The sequence below is a fragment of the Python bivittatus genome, unplaced genomic scaffold (assembly GCF_059951505.1).
Source record: "Python bivittatus isolate LINGU-HERP-01145 unplaced genomic scaffold, Pbiv_v1 ctg000080_np1212, whole genome shotgun sequence".
NCBI lineage: Eukaryota > Metazoa > Chordata > Lepidosauria > Squamata > Pythonidae > Python > Python bivittatus.
Genome location: NW_028277035.1, coordinates 15,859,270 through 15,884,084, shown reverse-complemented (window position 1 = coordinate 15,884,084; position 24,815 = coordinate 15,859,270).

Below are 24,815 nucleotides of genomic sequence, written 5' to 3'. Positions count from 1 at the left end.
CTATGATGAAAAGGACATCTTTTTTTGGTGCTAGTTCTAGAAAGTGTTGTAGATCTTCATAGAAGCAGTCAACTTCAGCTTCTTCAGCATCAGTGGTTGGGGCATAGACTTGGATTACTGTGATGTTCAATGGTTTGCCTTGGATTCACACTGAGATCATTCTGTCGTTTTTGAGGTTATATCCCATTACTGCCTTTCCCACTCTCTTGTTGACTATGAGTGCTACTCCATTTCTTCTAAGGGTTTCTTGCCCACAGTAGTAGATATAATGGTCACCTGAATTAAATTCATCAATTTCCATCCATTTCAATTCGCTGATTCCCAAGATGTCGATGTTCAATCCTGTCATCTCATGTTTGACCACATCCAGCTTGCCTTGGTTCATAGATCTTACATTCCAGGTACCTAGACAATATTGTTATTTACAGCATCGGACCTTCTTTTTGCTTCCAGATACATCCACAGCTGAACGTCCTTTCGGCTTTGGCCCAGCCGCTTCACTCTTTCTGGAGCTACTTGGAATTGCCCTCCGCTCTTCCCCAGTACCTTATTGGACACCTTCCAACCTGAGGGGCTCATCTTCTGGCGTCATATCTTTTAGCCTTTTGACATTGTCCATGGGGGTTTCTTGGCAAGGATACTGGACTGGGTTGCCATTTCCTTCTCCAGTGGACCACATTTTGTCAGAACTCTCTGTCAGGACCTGTCTGTCTTGGGTGGCCCTGCACAGTATAGCTCATGGCTTCACTGAGTTACACAAGCCCTTTTGCCATGACAAGGCAGTGATCCATGAAGGGTTTTAAAGCATGTACAGTCCTAAATTATATCATTATATCATCTCCAGGATTGCACCAGCTCTACTTTGAATGTTGTCTATGTGTCTTAAGTTTTTTTTTGTCATTTTATGAAATATGTCTTTTAGACTATAAGCTATTTTCCAGGAAAGTCAGTTCCATTTTAAGCACTGCATAAATAAGTATTAGATTGTTAATTACAGCATGCACATTTTTCCCCCCTCCTCCTAGATGATTCCTCCCCAAATTACATCAAGGTTTAAAGTACTCTTGATGTAATTGCTTATGGGACATCAACCGTATATTTACCTTCCCACTTAAAAAAAAAAAAAAATTAAAATCATTTCCAGTTCTGTGCATATGGGGTTCAAGTTACAGAGAAACCCATCCTACTTCTCCCCAACCTTAGATTCATTAGATAAGTCCCTTCACCAGAAGGGCCTGGTTGCCCTTCACAGCCGTACCTGGCAACTTTGTCAGGTCAATGTCTGTTAGTGTGATTGAGTAGAAGGATTCAGCATGACATCTTTTAGCCAAGGGATTAAAACATTGCCCCTGGCAGCTTGCCGTTTCTCCAGATACTGCTGAGATTGCAGAGGGAGGCAAGCAAAAGAGATAACCAAGTCTGACAGCAGGAGCTCCAGGAGGAACATATTAATGAGTTAGACTGGCAGCCTGCATATGATTTCCCTGCACCTGGAAGGCCTTTCTTTTGGTATTAAATCCTGTAAGAGGAAGTATCTTTTGGTCAGTTTTTATCTGTGCTAGTATCTATACCAGTGAAAGAGTATATTGTGGATGCTTGAATTGAAATGGACCTGTGGCCCACAGTTTGGGAACCACTGAGCTAGAAGAAGCTTTATGTTAACAGTGAAAAAAAAAACTCTGAATTCAACTTTGCAGGTCCTAAGTGCATGTTTGGAGGAATTTATACCATGAAAAAAACAAATAAATGCACAAACAAATAAAACAATGTTAGAGAAGTTCTGTTTGTGGTCCATAAGCATTATGTAAAAGTTGTCAGAGTGAAAGTAAGTTATTAAGAAAAGAAACAGGATTCATAAGTAATAATGAATAATTTCATTTAAAAAAAAGCATTAATAATAAAAAGGTATGGCTCTCTTTACTTCCACCAATCTGCTGCCAAATTTTCCAGTTTTCCTCACCAGTTTCTCATTCTTTTCTACATGCATTATTATTGTTCTAGAAGACTTTCAAGATCCATCTTTGTGCTACTCCATTAGCTTTATTTCCATTACTACCTACAAGGAAGCAAAGTATTGCAGGAACAAACCAACTCTGGCCAAGTTATCCCTGAAATACTAGAAACTAGATAACCTGTGGTCCATCTGTATGTTTATGTGTTAAATATATAAAAGAAAATATGGAAGGAATATGGAAGAAATTTTAACTTCTGAATTCTGAACTTCTGAAGATGAAGCACATTTTAGGAAGAAAGCAGTCATGAATATACTCTTCCTCAAGAAGATAAAAGTGCTTGCCTAGGTCATATCAAGTTCCATTAATCCAGTATTCTGTGCAAGAATCCAATCTGTCAGGAAATGCTTGGTGATCTTTCAAAAATTGGCCTACTAAATGCCCTCTTTCTATCTGCAATGCTATCTACTGTATATTTCAAAAGTTATTTTAATTCAAGTTAACTTATATACAGTTGCTATATGATGGCCATACTGTAGATAAAAAGGCTAGGATATCCTCTCACAAATGAGTATGTTAGGACAAGAAGTTCCTGATTTTCTAGCAATAGTGACTGTAGTCTCAACACATCTGGAGAACATCATACTGGAAGACTTCATTTGGGGGTTTAGCTGCATGATTTTTTAATGTGCCATGCTATATGCTATACATCCATTGAAATTCCCTTTTCCAAGACATCCTATATCAGCTGCTGATGCTTTCACCTAAACCATCATACTGGGTCTATAACTTTTCTCTCAGCTTATGTGATATTTTTGCTTAAGCTGTTGAATATCTTCAAGGTGAGGACATCTCTTTTTACTATATAAAATGCCATGTGCATTGTTTTGATTATATAAATACATGAGATAATGGTGATTTTGATTATGATACATATTCAGTTGAATTTCATTTATTTTATGTCCTGGTTCCATACATAAATAACTAAACTGTTATACAAGCATGAATTTAAGAAGTTTTATTTTGTAGCAGAAGTCCATAAATATAAAATGCTTTCAAATGCATTGCATGATACAGAGAATATCAAAATGTAAATGGTGACAACTGTAGGTAGTATAGCTAATAACTGAAATTTCAGAGATACACTAGTAAATGTTAACTATTGGTTCACAATGTTATCCGAATCCTATGAGAATAAAATAGAGTAAGTGGAATAAATAGATAAAAATAAATTTCAATTACACTGAATGGTAGAAAAATTTATAGCAAAATCTACCCCAGCTAATTTTGCTAACATAGCTCAGCACTTCCAGCTAAATCTTATAGGATTTACAAGTATAGTGTACCATATATACCTGCAGATAAGCCAAGAATTTTAGGTGCCAAAATACACCCAAAACATTGGGTTTGGCTTATCCATGAATGGGCTTACCCATGAGTATATACAGTAGGTTTTTCCCTCAGCTTTTTAAAAGTATCCATATATCCCATATATACTTGCATGTAAGCCCATCTACAGATAAGCCGACCCTCCATTTTTTTACCAAAATACTATCCATGAAAAATGCATCACCTGTGGATAAACCAGTTGTGAAAATTAAAACATATGAAAATTTCAAGGGTTGGCTTATCCACAGGTGGCACATTTTTCATGGTATTTTGGTTAAAAATTCAAGGGTTGACTCATCTTTGGTTGGGCGTATATGCAAATATATATGGTAAAAATGGTTGCACTGTGGTTATTGAAATATTGTGATCAAATTAATAATGGAACGGAGACTACAGTTTGAGAACCATTGTGATGAAGGTGTTGGATTAGGACTGGGGAGGCTTAGGTTTGCATTCACCCTCAGCCCTAGGAGCTCACAGGTGACTCTGGGGCAGTTACTCTAACTCAGCCCAATATACTTCACAGGGTTGTTATGGGGAAAATTGGAGGACAGGGTACTGCCTTGAACTCCTGAGGGACAGATATGGGAAATAAATCCAAAAAATAAATACATAAGCAAACATTATTTAAATCTGAGAAGGGATAAGCTTCTAAATAATTGTTTTTCCCTTTGTTTTGCTAAGTTTCATGTTTTGGATTTTAAACTCTGTTTTCAAATTTCCAATTATATTGGAAATATATTTTATATATTGCCATGGAGAAGATGATTTTAGAAACACTTTTATACAATAAATGTACATCAAGACACTCATTTCTCAATTATAATTTGGTACTTATCCAGGCAATGGCCCCTTGGTATTTGTTGTAGTTCACTTACAGTACCATTTGAAAAAAAAACAAAAACAAGCAACTCAGTAACTAAGATCAAGTTCTTGTATCATAAATACTTCAAGAGTCTCTTAATGGTTCACTTACTGAGAATATTACAGAAAGCAATTTTTAGGCATCCCTTTCCTGTTGATCTCTCTAGTCAGGAAATAATGTGTGAAAAGACAAAGTTCATTTAAAGCACTGGAAATTTGAAGTTTTAAAGCTTGACTGAAGAGGTTGTTACAGAGGTAAAATGTTTGTATCATAGGAAAGGCAGTTTAAAAGGAATTGTCATGGAAACAGTTTAGGATTCTGACATCTTTCTCCTCTAAAGATCTTCAGAGACTGAGAGAAAGGGCTTAGTTCAGTATTAGATCATGTAGGTCATCCATCATCCATTAGATCATCCCTGATCAATTTCTGGCACTTCCTGTTCAAGTAACATCTGGTAGATGGGCTTGGAAAGAACGTGGCCTGAGATGCAAATGAGCCCTCTGAAGTAGATGGGATCTAATAAGAAAGCCAGACTAAATGCTGCTCTACCCATGCGATTAATAAAGTGCATAACAAGTAATTCTTTTGTGATTTCCAAATTGTAGCCACAGGATAAAAGTTAGCAACTTAGGCCAGATACTTGGAGCTTAACTATATGAGATAGTAAATGCACTGCCTGTAGCATCCTATTAAGTTGTTGTTGTAAGTGTGGAATAGTAAGTGTGGGATAGTCCACTCTGAATTATGGCTTCAGCATACAGGGAATGTAGGCCTAATCTAAACTAACTGGCTGTGCTGTGATTTCCAAATTGTAGCCACAGGATAAAGACTCTAAATAGCAACAATAAGAGCTCTGTTTTTCTGTCTCTGATTGAATCGGCATCATACAGGGGAGAGGGAATGGAAGGAATAAACTCTTCTTATCCACTGTGGTCCAGATTCAATCGGAGTTGCTGCACTTATTACTAAATAATATGAAATTCATACAGCATTACAGGCAGTCCATTTAATATCATATGTAGTCTGGCTCTTGGGTGCCTTTAAAAATGCTTTAGGGAGGATGCAGGTATCAATGTCTGTTACAGATTATTTGTTTGGAAACAATAGTGCAGAATCTGTGAATATGCTGATTTCTGCACTAGCCAGATATTCCCTGCAGCTCAGAATATAGTTCCTGGCTCTTTTCTTTATTGAATAACTTGGTGACTGAGACAGGTACAGATGTGGAGGAATATAGAAAGTGGCACCTGCTGAATATGAGGTTCACAGCTTTCTCAATTATACCAAAGTTCTGGTACAGCATGAAAAGCAACTTATTTGCACGTGTGACTGGCTGATCACTTCTTTGCTCATTTGGTGCCCATAAGAACACAGAGTCAGCTATGTGAGGACCTTGAATATATCCCAGCGTTATAAACCACACAAGCGTCCCGTCCTGTTTCTGGCAATAAAAACACAATACGAACCGTCCAGTAGATAACACATTTGCTGACTTTTCCTCACACCCAAATGTTGCTGCCTGTGACAGTTGTCTCACTCTGCCTTGGAGTATGCAGAAAAATAGCGCTACAAAGGAATTCAGCTGAAATTCAGATCGAAAGTATTTAATGGAAAATGTTGTGATACCATGAAAATCATGGGAGCTTCATCATTCATAAATTACGAAGGCAGAACAATTGGACAGACAGCAACATTATGCTACTACAACATCTTTCCTTGCCCAGACTTTTGACAGACTGTGTATTTAATTGTCCTTAATTGATGGTTGACTTGAGAATGCAAGTCAGAAATTTTAGCATTTTCCCCTTCACTTTTATTTCTAATATAAACTAAAAGGCTATTTTTAAAGCAACAGCTTATCTTTTGGTTCTGCAAAGCAGACCATATCTTATAACTGGCTCTAAAATACATTTTGTTTTATTCAGAGTATTTCATGTTAAAAATTATTGTCCTTTTACTAAGCATAGAGTACAATAGTTTGGCCAATTAAAAATTGCTTTGAAAATGGTTGTGTATTTTAATCAAACATGGAGAGTTTCAGGGAGGCCCTGGGGAACCCTGGGGAGGCCTCACAAAGGGCCAGCAGCTGCCTTGGCTGGATATGCCTCGGCAGCAGCAGGAGGAAGAAGAGGGAGAAGGTCAGCTGGGGGAGGTGGGGGCCAGCAGGGGTGAGCAGGAGGGGTAGAGTGCACTGTGGAGCAGTGGTGCAGCACGGGCAAAGGGCAATTGAAGCAAAGGTGAGTGTGGCAGGGCAGGAGAAGCATGAGGTCTAACATCACCTAACAATGGTGTGATGCTGGCCTAACAGCCACAACCGGGACTACCGGAACTGCCATCATTAAGCAGCATGGTCATGTGATGGTTCACTAATGATTGCTTTACCTAATGATGGAAATTCTAATTCCAGTTAGAGTCATAGTCCAGGACTACCTGTAGGGTTACTTCTGCATGAGTTCTTGGGTGATCTGGTGGTTTAAAACTATAATAAATGAATAAAGAACTAACCAACCTCCCTTCCCATTGCAACCAATTCCATATTGCTTGTAAAGTAAAGGAATTGTCAGGCAACTATATTTAGTATGCTTTCTATGAAATGAAATGAAATGAAATGAAATGAAATGAAATGAAATGAAATGAAATGCAAAGCAAAGCAAAGCAAAGCAAAGCAAAGCAAAGCAAAGCAAAGCAAAGCAAAGCAAAGCAAAGCAAAGCAAAGCAAAGCAAAGCAAAGCAAAGCAAAGCACACACTCCTTTCAGCCAAGATACTTTTCACCATTGATGAAGTTACAATCCCGTTGGCTAAGATTCAGAGGAACAACTTGCTTTCATTCCAGAAAGTTTTGATGAAGAACAGGATGATTTGATTCCTGTTTTGAAACAACTCTGGAAAGAGGAATGGATGAATGGAGAGGGAATTCTATAATCCAGGAATTTGTAGGTAACCAGCCCACACACACCCAGAATACTCTGCTGTCATGGCAAAGTGCTAACCACATTGTTCAAGTTTCAGGGATGAAGGATAGAAATAGCAGTGATGATATGCCGATCATGCGTGTTAGTTCTGGTACAGACTCAGAGCCAACTGGAAAGAGCATTCCTTTCAGACAGATTATATATACCTGAAGTAATATATGGCCTGGAACTCTGCTTGGGGCAAACCTTCATCCCCACCATGGGTATAATTCATATGCAACATGTATTGTGATTATTGGTATGCATTGTGTTACGGTCATTATGATTTTTGTTCTATTTGTTCACATGGAGAAGACAAATATAGCAGATGATGACCTGTGCAACAGTTCTGGTTTTTCAGTATTGTATTTGAATTCTGCTGTTTGAAATAAATAAACCAAAATAATTTGTATGTTATGCTTTTTAATGCCTATATATTTTCATCTTCCAAATGAAGTTGAATGCATTTAGGGGAAGGAAATGGCAAGGTACTGTACATAATTCAACGTAAAATGCTACAATTCAATTCACATTGACTTGGAAGTGAGTCCCACTGAAGTCAGTGGGATTTTCTTCCATGTAAATACTGTAAGCACTTGCTATGATTAATTTAAACCATATGTATCCCATAGGAGAAATTTGCTCTCTGCAATAGTGCTCCTAGGCAGTATTCTATGAAGATATAATAAGATTTAGGTCTGCGTTCTACAATAGCTGGTACTGTTGTATGGCAGTTTAGATGGTCATCTCTTGAGATATATAGTTTTAATTCTAGGTCAACATTTTTAGTTCATTCATAATTCATACTATAAATGGAAAAACCCGGTTCGTTCTCTAGTTATTTCTGTTCCTCTATTAAATTCTAATTTATACCTCACCTATCTATCAATTTAATGATTGATGTTGAGTCACATATGCAAAGGGAAGTTGATCAATTGCATCATTATGATCTTATTGAAAAGGCAAAATGACAACAACAAAAAAGAATCCCTTGTGGCAGAAAGAATCTGAGGTACACTCTTCGTTGTTTTCAGTTGTAGTAATGCATTTAAAAAAGATCAGCAGATTTTGTCAGGTGCCCTATCTCTGTGTATGTGTATGTGTGTGCATTTCTGCAAATTTCTTGAGTTGACATTGAATAAACAAAATTCACATGAAATACTACATTTTAACGCCGGTAAGAAGAGAGTATGTTTCCAAGAACATTGTCCAAATCATTGGAAGATGCAGCACAACATGAGAATGCCTTATGTCCATTTTTTAGCTGTCAAATGCTTCATCAGCATTCTTATGTAAAACTGGCTTTCTCATCCTTCCAGGGCTTTCTTTTCTTTTTTCATTTGGCAAAGCATAATAATACAACTTCCTTTAAAGACTTACAAGCAGAAAGGACAGACAATTTTACAGGCTTTTAAAGACATTCATGCAGGGGAAATTACAATTTTTTACCATGACAGGAAAATAACTATTTTGGAAAAAACAACCTTTCCAGCACAACTGACCAAGCAATGACTGAACTCACATACATTAAAAGGTTTCAGGCTATCTTGGAAGCATCACATGACTGGTTTCATCCTTATTGGGACTCCTCAGGTATGGGTAGCCAGATGTTATTGGAGAATCTCAATAAGGATGAAACTGGTCACATGGTGCCTCCTGGTGCTCTTTGTAACTGAAACTGAAAATACCACTGAAACTGAGACTTTATAGCTGAAACTGTTACCACACAAGATGTACACTCCCCACAAGTGAGGACAAAAGTCATATAAAACACCAGAATTAACATATTATAACAGATCTGTAGAGAGTAAAGAAGATAACCTTGATGGAGATATTCAGGCTTCGTTGCCAAGGTGAAATGGGGTAAAATATTCTCTAAGTCCAGAACTTTCAGGTAATATTTGGAAGCAGCTGAGATACCTCCCTAATTCACTGAAGTATAATTACAGTGACCATATGTTCCTGGAAAAAATAAAGGACAAACCTGAAAAAGGAGCAAATCTGAAAGAGGTTCATAAGGATTAAAAAAAAATGTTTATGTTTATAATGTTTGCTTTGCAAAGGAAAATTCAAGAGCAAATCCAAGAAAATAAATTAATTAAATAAATAAAACTAAAGGACAGCTTTCTGAAATAAAGGACTGTCTGTAACTATAATAACAAGGAGGAAAAAGTGTGATACAATTAGACTTGGAAGATTCTATTATTATAGTCAATCTCAATAAAAGTAGTTTTAGCCTTCTTACCGATTTTGTGATCTGGGGCTGATGTGATCCATCTCATCTTGTGTCCACTGAACCCATTCTTGGATCGGGAGACTGTGCCTCACTCATGCTTTGGTCCCTGGTTGCATTACTCCAATGCACTCTACATGGTGGTATTCTTGAAGATCATCCATAAATTACAAGTGGTCCAGAATGCAACAACACATGCAGTTGGGGCACTCCTCATCTTGCCTGAATTACACCACTGCTGTGTGAGTTGCACTGCCTTCCAGTTTCTTTCTGAGTCCAATTCATGGTGCTGGTTATCACCTTTAGAACCCTGCATGGCAAGGGGCCAGGTTATCTGTGGGACCACCTCTCCCTGAAGGGTTCTGCCTGTTCCACCAAGCCCCTTCTCTCAAATGTTGTCATTTAGCAGGACCTAGCAAGCCCACCTTCTCAATAGCAGCCCCTGCCCTGTAGTCCACTCTCCCTCTGAAATCTAGCTGGCCTTTCCCCTCAGCATTGGGATAGGATGAGTGACTGTGGGGTTTTTTTTGTTTTTTGTTTTAATGTTTTGGGGAGTGTGGGTTTAGGGCACTGGGAGTTGGTGGGGGGTTTTTTGTGAGTGGGGGGGCTATTGGTTTTTATTGGTTTTTTTATATTCTTATCTCTGCTGTTGTAAGCTGCCCAGAGTTAATGGCAGCCATAAAAGTCTCATAAACAAACAAACAAACAAATAAATCCTGTATCTCTCTGCTCTAAGAGCTAAAGGGGAGGTGGACTGTATATACCATTCTGATAGAAGCTATCTTGGAAGGTCTTAACAAACACAATGGGTTTTTATCATGTTACGATTGTTAATGAATAAGGGACTTGTAATCTGTCTCACATGTAGCATCAATCAACAGAACCTACTTGTCTTCCCTTCCCTTCCACACCCCCTGCCTCATCCCAATTTAAATCTTACATCAGTTTAGCCACTCCATGCATCTGATGAAGTGAACTCTAGCTCACAATATCTTATGCCTTTTAATATAATTTTTTAGTTTGAAAAAATGCTACTAGACTCCTCCTGATAATTTGCCCAGCATTTCTTTTGGTATTTTATGGGTCTTTTCAGATCAATTGGTAATTGCCGTTGTCCAGTGTTGATCTGTTTGTTGTGCAACATGGTCATTCCATTCCCATTTTTGTGAGGCTATTCATTTCATTATATCAGATAATCCATATATTTCTTTTCTAGTTGTGTTGGGGTATGTTAAGTATTTGCCATTCCATACTTCTTTTTGTAACTTTCAGCTTTTGCACTACTTTTGTGTTTAACTTCCAAGTTTCATAACCATATGTCAGCACAGATAGTATACACTGATTCAACAATTTTATTTTGAAACAGGTTGGTATGTTGCTTTTGCATATAGCACAAAACTGTTCAAAGGCTCTTTAGCCTAGTTTAGTCTGGTTCAAAAATTTCTTCTATGATATCACTCTTCATGATAATTTTTTGACTGAGGCAGATACAGCTGTTGACCTTCAGTTCATAATATTCAAATTTTACTGGCAAAGGTTGGGAGTGGTTGTTGAACATGATTTGTGTCAACTTCAAGTTCATGTTCAAGCCTGATAATTTGCTGTTGTCATTTAATTATGTTATTTATCTTTGAAGGTTTTTAAGATTGTTGGAGAAAAGGACAATGTCATCAGCAAAGTGCAGGTAGTTAAGTTATTCCCCACTGATCTTTATTCCTAATTCAGACTAGTTCAGTCACTTGAATATCTCTTCTAGGTTTTCTAAGAATAGTTTTGGTGCAATTGGCTCACCCTGTCAAATTCCTTTTTGAATATTGATGGTGGCATTTATTTATGTGGTGGGTAGCTGTGGTATTTCTGTATATTGATTTCAGCAGGCTGATGCAAAATTCTTCCACACACTGTCCTTATAGGGATTTGAATATAGCACTCAATTTAGCAGAGTCAAAGTCTTTTTCTGAAGTCGATTTAGGCTGGGCAAAGTGGTAGCTGGTATTCAGTGCAAAGTATCATTTTTCCAATATTTCACTACCAGATTTAAGAATATTTCCACTAATTCCACCCTGGCCAGTTGCTTTGCCATATTTAAGATTGTGAATAACATCTTCTGCTTCTTCTGGAATTATGTCAGGGCCACCAGTATTTAGGAAGTTGGTGGTTGTTGTTGTTTAGTCGTTAAGTCGTGTCCGACTCTTCGTGACCCCATGAACCATATTGTGCCAGGCCTTCCTGTCCTTCACTGCCTCCCTGAGTTTGCTCAGTTTCATGCTCATTGCTTTAGTGATGCTACAGTATCTAACCATCTCATCCTCTGCCGTCCTCTTCTCCTTTTGCCTTCAATCTTTCCCAGCATCAGGGTCTTTTCCAAAGAGTCCTCTCTTCGCATTAGGTGACCAAAGTATCTGAGCTTGAGCTTCATTATCAATCCTTCCAATGAGCAGTCAGGGTTGATTTCCTTTAAGACTGACTGGTTTGACCTCCTAGCAGTCCAGGGGACTCTTAAGAGTCTTCTCCAGCACCAAAGTTGGTGGTATCCAGTTGTTTTATTTTGTCAGCCTAAAATTTAGAGTAGAAGTCTTTCTACTACTAGAGTAGAAGTAAAATTTATTGCTGACTTGTTTGATTGAGCTGTCTGATTTCATGATTTAGAATTGTTGCTAAATCCAAAATTTCTGATTATTGTATCACATAGTTATTTTTCTTCTATCCTTGCATTCATATTACCCATAATGATTTTGAAGTGATGATTTTTCTGGCTCAGTTGATGAGTAATCAGTTCATAGAATGCTTTGATTTCTTCATTGTTGTGATTGATTGTTGGTCGTACAACTATATCAGCTGAAGGATGTAGCAGACAATTTATCCGTTAGGTAGGCTATCTGAAAAACTATTGAATTCAATGATGCTATCCTTTAGCTTTTTGTTGATAATGAATCCAACATTGCTTTGTCTACCATTTATGGTAAATAGGTAATATAATAGGGTCCCTGGTAATATAATAGGGTATATGCTTAGTGTCAAGGTTTCAAGCACTCTGTTATTTTTATATCTAATTTTGATAATCATTTAAATAAGTCATTTGATAGCTTATTTAGAACCCAATTATTGCAAGTTTTGGGGATGTGGGGCATAATTTGGACAAAGAGACAGCATTATGGTAACATTCTTTGTGATTCATGAGAGACTTCAAGGACTGCATATTACAGCATGGATCATGGCTTAGCCATACATGATATCTCAGGAAATCAGTTCCATCACTTAAAGTATTGTTAGGCACATGCCTTTGTTTATTTGTTTACCCAAGTTCCAAGAGCCAGATAGAACTTGAGACGAGGCTTTTTAGCTAACAGAAGTTTTACTGGCCAAGAAACATTCTGGATGGCTCAGTCAACACTGTGGCAAAGTGTTGAGGAGAGCCACACCTTGCAAAGCAAACAACGAAGATTTTATAGACGTTTACAAATGTAATCAGATCATACATCCCCTCATGTCCATACAAGGGATTTTTGGGATGGTCTAGGGAGGAGTAAAAGTAGATCTCAGAAAGAGAAAGTTAGCTCAACTCTCTTCTCCTGTTACCAAAGAAATGCCTACCTCCTTATCTCTCTCTGGAATGCAGGGCCCCTTTCTTTGCAACTTTTACTAAGCTTGTACCAAGCTAATTGCTTATTTGAAGACAATCAGGCATTCAACAAAGAGATAAGGTGGGGGGGGGGGGGAAAGACAAAGCAAGTTAGATAGAGTGCACTGTCACATGTATGTTTATACATTATATGAAATATATATATATAGAATATAAAATCATATATTAAAATAATGCCCTTCAGTATCAAGGCTGAGGGTAGAATGAATTTATTGATTCTTCTAAAACTAGGTTAGGACATTTTCCCTCTAGGGTGAGGACTTAATTTGAGGATTCATTAATCTTACTCAGCAAACTTTAAAAAAGGTATAACCCACACCCACCACTGCATGTTCAAAAACTTACTTAGCAAATGCATAAAGTTCAAGGTGATTGATAACAACTTAATGTGATAGCTTTGCAGGATCAGACTTGACAGCTTGAAAAGCTACCTTGCACAATGCTCAAATTAATTAATTTAATGAGTTTGGGACCTGTTTCTAGACCATCACCTGAAAAACTTCTTTATCGTGAATATAATTTTGTGTGGTATTGTGGCGGGGAAGATGGCATCCATCAGATCCCTCTACAAAGAGTCACACTGCATGGCATATGAGACATTAGGAACATTATTATATTATCTACAAGGAGAAGCTTAGCTCTCTCATAAATGAAGTCTACTAATTAAACAACAGAATGATCCCCCCCTCTTGCCCCCCATATATTAGCACTTATTAGGATTCCTTTACTTTTTTTTATTTGTTAACCAAAGTTTTCTGCAATCAATTTTCTGAGAAGTTTTGGAAAACATTTTATCTTAATAAGAATAACTCATCAGGCAAAGAAAACTGGTTGACTCCTCATTATCGCTCTGCCTATACGGGAGTTCATCTCTTGAGGCTGCTGCTGCTAAATTCCACACTCTCTGGCTCTGGAAAACAGATCATTTTAATGGGTGACTTTGAGTGACAAAAGCAAAAGAGGGGTCACTGAATCCCCTCAAGCCTATCCAAGAGGAGGAAAAAAGGAAGCACAAAGAGGTTAAGGAGTTCAAAGAGCCATGCTGACAAAAGGCTGTTTTAGAATTAGCATGCCTTGTCTGCTTCAGGGCCACTTTAAAATGCCATTTGTGTTGACAATTGTATAATTGGCATGGCTCCCTAAGGAGCACTAATGGATTGTGGGAAGTCGATGCTGAGGGAAAGGCAGGCACTTGGGGGAGAGAGCTTTTTTACAATTCAAAATCACTTGGGGAGTTGGGATTGTTTTGCGTAGGTCGATTCCATGCCAATGTGTCCAATGGGAGCCCAGGAAATCTTGCATTTTATTCCAGTTTTTATCCAGTGTCTGCATTCAGTTGAATCAGACATTTTGGCTCTAATCAGGCTTCCTATTTTGTTTCTTTCATTGGCTGATGATCTGTATGGCTTTTCTTTTCAGAAGACTTCCTCATTATGGTACAGGGAGTCCCTGGGTTAAGAACGCCTGGTTTACAGATGACCCATAGTTAAGAACGGAGCCTATTGTAGCAAAATTTGAGTTAAAAACATAATGGTTTGAGTTCATTACACAATACCACTTATACAGTATTATACAATAATACCTTTCTGGCTTACATACAAATTCAACGTAAGAACAAATCTTGGGAATGGAACTTGTTCTTAAACCGGCGACTACCTGTATGCCATCTATTTTTTTACAATTATACTATGGAAAGCAAACTGCTAACAATAGTTTTATGGTTATTTCAGGAACGAATAAAAACTCAGCCAGGTTAACCTTGAAATCCTGAAAGCCAGGTGTCACTAGTGGTAAACAAACCAATGACTGGTGAATTTAATGCATTTTTAAGGGACCTGGAATTGGAATGCCAGAGATTGGAAGCTGTTTCCTTTCTGAACTGCAGAGAATGCAGTAAATACTTTCTGTTGCTGGTGAGGCAGTAGTAAGAATCATATTCTCCAATGAAAAGAAGCCAAATTAAACTGGAAAATACCCACAGCAATTTTTCAACATCATGTAGAAAAAAGGCAAAGCTTGCATCACAATGCTGCAATGTTGTTTGCATCATTCTGATTCTTTTCCCTCCTTCCGCTCCCCATAGATGCCAGTGGATAGGACCATGCTAACTTCTCTCTCTCTCTCTCTCTCTCTCTCTCTCTCTCTCTCTCTCTATCACACACACACACACACACACACACACACACACAACATTCATATACTGCCAGAATAGCAGTGCTACAACAGACTGTTCTTCACCCTGAGGAGAGGAGAGGACCCTGTGAACCCCTGGGGAATTACTGCTTTCAAGGAACTCCAGACCCTTGGAGGCAGCATCTCTCAGTGGTTTCACTTTCTTCTTTCTGGCAGGAAAAGGCTGGACCAGAAGAGGATCTTCCGGATGCTCCAGGTCTTTTGAAGCTGTGACTCCATGAAAGCCAGCTCTGACCACCTTCTCTGAGGGAGAGGAGTTTGGAGAGGAACCAGGCCATGGGCAGGATTTCTAAGGGTTGGCAAGGAAGGCAAGATTAGGGTTTCTTGCCCAGGTGGTGAATGTAAATATAAAGAGTCCTATGTCTTGGATGATCACAATTTATCTAGGGCTGCTTCTGGATGAGGTGAACAAGCTAAAGAAGAGGCTTTCCTTAAGTTCCTCAAGTTGTACCCCATACCTATAATATAGGGATACTGGTCTGTATTGCAGGGCTGTTGCAATACTTCCTTTTAAAAAAATGTTTGTGTGTGTGTGTGTGTGTTTGTATGTATGTATGTATGTAAGTGTGTGTGTGTATTGCATGTTGCTTGTATTTCTGTTATTTTAAAATAAATCTTTAAAAGAAGCCTGCACTACATATATATTCATATTAATTTCCGATCTCTTTGTTACTTCTTTACTACGTTACTACACTAATGATAGTGATGTATAAATTAATTATATCCTTCCTGAGAAACAAAGATCCTCTAAATGTGTCAGCTCTGTACCCTATTGTGATCCAGGACAGAACTATATTCTTTCAGACAGTTTATAATTCATTTCCTACCGAGCACATTTTATCCTGGCTCTGCAGCTCACGGACAGCTAGTCAGACTCATCAACTAATCTGCTTTTGTGTGCATCTTTCAGGCAGCTGCTTTCAAAGTCATCCGGGTGACTTTCTGATAGTGCAAAAGCCAATGAGCAATTCTAGCACATTCCACCACCTGCCTTCTGCTGCCCGGATCCAATCATAGACCAGCAGGATGTTAATGACTGTGCTTGGAGTTTATAGGCCTTTTATTGATGGAGGCTGGCCATTCACATTAAGTTAAAACTGGGAGGGTTAACTCTGAATTAAAGAGTTTATAGCTAGGTTTTAAAGCAGAAGATTAACATTAATTTTTCTCTATTCAGTTCTTCATTTGATCAGAAAATGTAGCATTTACTTTCATGCTTTCCTCTCCAGCAGTAGGACTGTCTTCTAATTCTAGACAGCCCCTTTTTCCTCAAAATCCAATAAAATAAATTTTGTTTTTCCTGATAGTCCACCACAATCTTCTCTGTGCTTTTTTGTTCCAGTATTGCTCACAGAGTAATAATATCTCACCTAAAAGTACCCATCATGAATTACCACAGATGAGTCCACACACTGCACTAAGCCATAGTTTATTCGAACTCTGTTCTGCTGAACATGCCATTGTGTCCCAATTCACATATAACACTGAGCTGTAATCCTTGCTCTATGAACCACAATGGTCCAGACAAACCCAAACAAGCCATATTCTGGTTTAACATGTGTGGACCCACTGCCTTTCACTTTTTGGCCTTACTTGTAAAGGAACTCTTCAGATTGTGAGGTCACAATTGGTCTAATGAATAGGTTTTCATGCAAATCTTGGAGCCCCCTTCAGAAGCCGAATAAAGATTTGAAAAATCACTAATTGGCCAGGCGCGGTAAAATGGTTGCTGGATTGAGAAATTATAAACATCTAAACACATATATGTTCACAGAGGAACTCAGGTCCTGATGGAGATTTCAGAATACCACAGTGTACTTCATCATTCTAAGCACATGAAGATGTCAAAATAGCTAACAAAAGTGATATCGCTCCCTAGACTGACCATATATGTACCTTAAAATAAATTAATGTCAACAATTGTTGGTGAAAATTTCATTAAACAGAGCTAGCACAGTCAACAGTCACAATTATTAAAACATATGTAAGAGTACTCAGACATAACACTCTAAAAATTCTCCTCCTTGAGAATTTCCAACTTTTCAATATATATTTTTTTGAAATTGAGAAATGCCTGTTCTACCATCTACATCCATTGTGTATATCCACATGTTCTTCACATTCATCTTGTAATAAAGCAAATGGACCCACTACATCATTACTTTTGAAGATTATTTCATCTGGTTGATTTCTTCTTCTGGGGACTTTAATATACTCCTTGTATTATAGCTGATAGAAACCTATTAAATACCATTTTCTAACCATCAAAGGATCTTTAACTTTTACTTCTTCAATATCTTAAGACTACCAGATCAAGGTTCCAAAAAAGTCTAGGGTTAGACCTTTCTGTACCTCTTTGTTGCAAACCTCTTTGCTGCAAACTAGTCCAGATTTTTGCAGCCTAAATATGCTGAAATATATATGAATGTATAGGGTTGAAGAATTCCCTGGGATTACCCAATAAATAAATAAAGTATTGTATCCTAATAGATAATGTATTAGTTATAGCACTATCATAGAGTTATACAAAAGCTGCTAGATGGATTTCCAACAAATATGCTAGTATACTGTGAGTCTATAGCTTTCCATTATTCTATGAAATAGAAAGCAGATCAGTAAATCTTGTAACGTAGAGTGCACATATTTAGAATTCAGCCATCAATGCCATTTTCTAGGAAGATCCTGTTCCATGGTTTATATCTTCCCTCCCAATGATTGCTCAGTATTCAGCGCCACTAAGCATGCTCAGTCCTTATTGAACTGTTTTAGTTCTTATGCAAAGTTGATTTTTCCCTTGCTTGCTATTCATAGATGATTCCTTTTTCATTATGTATGAGCCTGTACCTAATGAATGAATTCACTATTTGCATGCAACAGAGCCTTCTAGCTGCAAATGGTACTTCAGATTCATTTTTGAATCTTGTAGTACCCCCAAGTTAGTGCAGCAAAAATTACTGGTGAAATGATGGGACAGTTGTCTTTCTGTTTCTAAAGCTTATATATATGAGAAACGAAAAACTGATTTTGGGGCAGATCTAGAAGGAACCAGCCTCAGTGTTGATGGTGGAACTATTCCTATCACAGATGGACAGGATCACATCATTGACTGCATATATGTAGTAGAAAATGTTGAAAAAAATGAAGAGCAAACGCACACAAAACTCATGCCTCTCTTTGTGGAATGGGCTGAGTCTTTTGCATTTTTATACATCTCTCTTCTTGGGTTAAAGATACCCGAATCATTTAATTGTTGCTCATACAACTTGGTTTCCAGTCCTCTCACCATCTTTGTAGCCCTCCTTTGAACTTGCTTCAATTTGCCATTCTCCTTGCACCACTGTGGTGCTCCAAACCAGATACAGTATTCCAAATGGGGTATGACCAGAGAGATGACTTCCTGTGATCTGTTAACATAGCCAACCCAGTACCCAACATACACAATTGCCTTTTTAATAGCTGCATCATACAGAAAGGCATGTATACACATCCTCTTGATCATTTTATCATTAAAAAAGTATTAAATTTTATAAACACACACACACACACACACAAATACTCATTCATTCATTCATTCTGCAAGGCGCTAGTTTGGCCAAGCATCTTCTTATACAAATCAGACAACAAGAGGTTGAGAAGACTTCTCATCTCTCTGACATCCCTTTTTCTGTTGCTGCTGTGAATGTACAGTATTTGGAATGGGATGATGATGCTTCTTCCTGATCAAATTACAGTTTTCATTTTTAAATAATGCTTTAGACACATCACTGCAGCTTTGTAACAATTAGAATTTCAGGCGTAATTATTTTTTCTTTCAAATGCTGTGCAATTTTCATCAATGTATTTGGACAGAAAATCACCAACCTTCAAAATATTTCACGTTCTACCTCACTGAATTATAACAATAGAAATGCTACAGAATGTATTTCTAAAGTTGTTGGACTAGCCATATAATATAGGTTTCTATGCCATCTGTACTTTGCTGTATTAGATTATGTTTACTATATGCTCACTTAAAATAATTCTGAATCCTGTATGTTTCTAGAATGTTATAAATGCCTGTACATGCCTTCTCTGTCATATTGCCTGCCCTCTGGAAGAGCATCCCCAAAGATCCATACAGTTCCCACCTTGATGACATTCAGAAGGTCATTGAAAACTTGGCTAGTCTGGTTGAGGAAGAACAGATTTAGGCTCAATCCTGACAAGATTGAATGCCTGTGGATACTTGGGCCCCTTGGTCCTGGGGATTTTCCACCTTTAGTTTCAGATGGGGTAGCACTGGTGCACAGTCTGGGGGTTGGACTCACAGATCCTGCTTGAAGAGCACATGGCAACTGTGAGGGCCTTCACAGAGATCCATCTAGTATACTAATTGCACCCATTCCTGGATTAGAAGACTCTTCAGGTGGTCAATCATGCCATAGCCCCCTTGCAAATGGACTACCTCAGTGTGTTGTACACGGAGCTGCTTGAAGACCACCCAGAAGTTATAGCTGGCTTAGAACAGTAACAAGTATGCAGAGATGTGCCCATATGCCACCACTGCTCCACAAGCTGCAGTGGTTCAGTTGGCTTCTGGGTGCAATTCAAGATGCTGGTCACCCATAAAGCCTTAATAGCATATGGCCCGGTTATTTGAGAGACTATCTATATCCATTAGTTTCTAACATTCAGTAAGATCAGGCAGAGTGGGTAGGTCCCTTCAACTAAACAGTGTTAGAAAGTGAGCCTTCTCTGTCATGGTGCCTGCCCTCTAGAACATCTCCTCAGAAGTCCATATAGCTCCCATCTTGATGACATTCAGATGGTCATTGACATTGCCTATTCATTCTCAACAAACAATCTTCCCTAATCCAACCACATTCTCTTTTATCTCAAACTAAACATAAAGTAGGAAGGGAATTTCAGCAGATGTAGCTTACATTGTATGGCATAGCTACTGATGTGCATTCTTCTATTCATCTACTAAATAGATGCAGAAGAAATGTCTCCTTTGCCATCTGGCCAAGTATCTCTGTTGCTACCTTAAATTAATATTCTATAGGATGTTGTTAGATTTTGTACGTCTCATTAAATTCTATCTAACTATCTATCTATCTATCTATCTATCTATCTATCTATCTATCTATCTATCTATCTATCTATCTATCTTATATGATTGTTCCCTGAAACAATATTGAGATTACATTTGATTTGTGATTGTGAAAAGTCTTTGAAATGCTAATCATGATCCCAATTTGCTAAAAAAATGGACTTCTAGCCATTTCTTTGCAACCTGCTATATAATGCAGGACAAACCAATGCTACTTAAGAATGTGGTGTGTTTGTGCATTCCTAAATCACAATTTGCTTTTGAAAAGAGATGCAAAATAACTTTACATTAGAGGTGCTAATAACATGGGCAGTTGCATTAATAATGCAACTTTTACTAATACTTTTACTCAAGTATCTTTTCAACAGCTCTTTTAAAAATACATGATTCGAGGCCCAAATAGCAAGTTGGTGAAATATGTATTAGTAGACCATGACCTTTTGATACATGACTGACTAAACAACCCGGTAACTTCCAAAAAAACAAAAAACAAAACACCAGCTACATAAATGAAGAACTCTGGAGATTCTGACCTGCTTAATTTTATTTCATTGTTTAATCCCTATAGTGTTTCATCATAATTTTTCTGACAGTTTGGTGCTTTCAAAGAGCAAGCACAGACACTATATAGGCAGATACTTTCATGTACACTCAGTGTGCCTGAGATTTCTGCCTTGAAGTGCAATTGGTACAAGGACACAGAACCGAGAATTACTGCTACCCAGAGGTAGCAAATCAAGGTTAATCACACATACAGTTTGACTTGTTCCCTTGAGCATGAAGTGTGTCTTCTTGCCATTATTGAAATACTCAAGGTTATATCAGAGATCGAGGATTCAACAATCCTTGTTTACAGGAATAAGGAATCAGAGGATGCATTCATTCATGCTACTTCCTTAATCCTGTCTTCAAGCTTTCATACATTTTATTTGCTTCTATACCATCCACACACTCTTTGTGCTGGAGGTAATGACCATACACTGTTGAACACACTTACCTAGCATAAGGCTAGCAGAACACAGTCTGTCTTAAGTCTAAAGATGGATGGAATTTCACTGCCAATCAGTAGTCTAAGATAATAAGTGAAACCTTCAAATGTACTAGGAACATTCCTAATTTCCAGTTTGGTATGGACCCCTTATACCAAAATTGTGCACACAGTTTCAGGACTACAGTATAAGATAAAGACTGGTTATCTCTAGATACAAGGGCAAAGTATTTACCTTGTACATCATAGCCTTAGGGCCAAACTTTAGCAAAGTGTCACTGTTACTTGATAAACTAATTGTTTCACTGGAAATTATTTCACCTCAATATGCTATTTTCGATGAGAAGAATGCTCCAGTTATACCAAGAAAGAATTCCAACAGGGAGATCTTCATGCTGACAGTGAAGAACTGAATTACCCTCATTGACTGACTTCTGTATTACCTATTTATTACACAAATAACAATTATGCATTTAAAATTACATGTGAAAAATCTCTTTAAGTAAGTTGAAATATAGGAGACTTTCATATGCAGATCAGACAGGGCCATAGCTCCTAATTTACCTATCTTTGAGTTACAGTAATAGGGAGGGTTTTTTTTACCATAGTCTTCCTTTGCAAGAAAAATAATCATGTCATTTTCTAAACCCCAGTACTGCTTTGAGTACATTGTGTGTCTACAGGCTATTTGGGGTCACACTCATTATTCATAAGGAAGATTGGTTTCCCTTTTCCTTGGAACCAAGCATATATTGCACTGCATAACTAAATATGCAGTTAGGGAAGAGTATGTTCTGTCTACATTATCTATGAATGTGGTGCATGGACAATGAATGGCATATCGACATGGATATGCTCTGTGCAGCAATGCAGCTGTTTGTTTTATACAGAAGTATATGACTATGAAAATATTGAAGAATGAATCTAAAATAGCCTCATCTGTTGTTGGGTTTTTTTTTTTTTGCAGGGAGCTATCTATCTTTGGTGTATATCTCTCAGAATGTTAGCCATAAGGCGGTATGATACTTGAGCCAGTAAAGGTTCCCCAGACTTACTTTAACATATTTAATCTGTCTGCTATCTGTGGTCCCAAAGAATGGCCAATGGATGAATTCTCCTACCCTTTCTATTGTAAGTCAGCCTTCTGCAACCTGGTGCCCTTCAGATGTATTAGAACAACTCCTCCCAGAATTCTTAGATAATTTGGCTGTGACTGAGAATTTGGGGTGATGTCGTCTGTACACATTTGGAGTGTACCAGGCTAGAAAAGTCTGTTACAATGTCCTTTTGGTCGTGTAGATTAGGAAAATGATGCCCAAGTGCAGTGCTGATTTAAATTCACTGAGTTATTAATGTGATTTTTAAGATGCAATACAGAAGAGGTATATGTCACCTTCAGGTTAGAATTTGCTCTATGGTATAATTTGCTGTGAATCATAGATTACTCATACAGCAAAAAATAGAGATGAGTTTACATAATTTAAAACATTTCAGTTAAATAGTGCCTCTTTATTCTTTTAGCATTTCACATGATGCTTTAATGGAATAACATTAGGGATGTAATTTGAATGCTACACAGTGGTTCAAGGAACTTCAAGTGAAAGTGTCATTAGCTTTGTCACACAAAGTGGCTAGGTCATGCTACCACAACAATCTGTAAGTATTTATTTATTAGATTTATAAGGACATCTAAGCATCATGGAACTCAAGGTGCTTTCCAGAGAAGGTTAAAACGCAATACAAACATCAAAGGGCTAAAATAATAGACAACCACTCAGGAAATACAAAAACTTAAAAACCTCATAATATTTGAGCAATTCACAAAACGCTTTGGCCTAGGCCATGCTAAAAGAGTCATGTCTTTGTGGCATGCCTCCAGAACCCCACTGATTCCCACTAAGGCATCAGAATCCAGAATCCTATTGAATCCCATTAAGGTATCGTTTATGTATTCAGGGGATCTAGAGCAAGCCATTCTTATAGGATGGCAGAGACGATGGGGAGAAGGCAATGCTGCAAATAACCAGGCCCTAAGTTAAAGTTACAGACAAATCAGGTGAGGAAAAATTCAGCATATGGCCAGGATAAAAGTTAGTTTTGTTATTATTTCTATAGAACTAACAGTCTGCTCAAACATAGATTTGTTTCATCTCTGAGATGAAAATGTTAATTGAACCTAATTTCACATTCCTCCATATTAGATTTTAAAAAGTATAGCATGTGTCTCTGTGTTAGAAGGTACGAATTTTAAAATTATTGGAATTTTTAATAACATATTTTTAATTTAAAACTGTATGCACTAATAAGGAAGTATTATCTAGTTATACTAGCAAGCTTTCAATGGTGGGCTTTCCCATTGTCCTAGATGCACTTAAGTACAAGTGGATTAAGTTACAGCAGAAGCCCTCCAAAAGTTGTTTGTCCCAACTTTCTCATCTTTGGCTATGTTCTTGGAGACAAGATCATTTAATGGGCCACAGGGCCCTCATCTGTGAGCTAGAGTGGCTCTAATATGAACTATATGGCATTTTAAAATTTTAAAATGTATTTTTATTGCTTTTTAGTTAAAAACAAAAAGAAAAAAGAAAAGAAAAAGAGTAAAACACAAAGATAATTATGATGGAGATACATACATTGTCAAAGAAAAGAGAAAAAAACACATAAAAAGTGATTTAACAAAAAAGTGAAACAAATACGACAAAGAAAATAAATAACATGATATGTCATTATAACAGTAACCAGTTACAATTCTATATATACTTATCTAATACAAATATTATTCACATATGTATATATTTCTAATACATTTATATGACCATCTTGGTTTCTTTTTTTTTTTAACCTACTGTATTTTGTATAAATGAGCCCCATATTTCATTATACTTGTCCATACGAAGTCTACATCTATAGGCAATCCACTCATAAATAGCAAGGGCAAGCAGGTCTTCAATCCATTGAATGAATCGGGCCATACATTTATCTTTCCAATGTTTCAATATCATCTTTTGGCCATAGTAAAAGCACAGAATCCGTTTATGAACTATATGACTATATTTAACTTAATATGTATTTATATGTTTAACTTAATATGTTCATCCGTATAGGAACTTAAACTATATTTAAAAAATACATATTTATTAAGAATTTTACATACAGTAGAAGTCAAATCTAAACAAAGAGAAAAGAAAAAAGAAGAAAGAAAAGGTGCATAAAGAAAGGAAAAGAAACTAAATTTATGAAATATAATGACTTCCAGCCTTCTCTTAAATAGATATTAATAAATCCATTGTCTCCCCTCCTTCTTAATTATTACAGAAATCCCTACAACCCCTTATATAATTCTCAGTTTTTCAATCATTAAATCCATAAATCATCATTTAACTTTTTTCTTCTTTTAGCAAAAAGTCCATACAAGTTTTCCAGTCTTTTAAAAAAGCACTTACTGTTTTCTCCCTGACCAAACAGGTTAGTTTTGCCCTTTCCGCCAGTTCTGACATTTTTATGATCC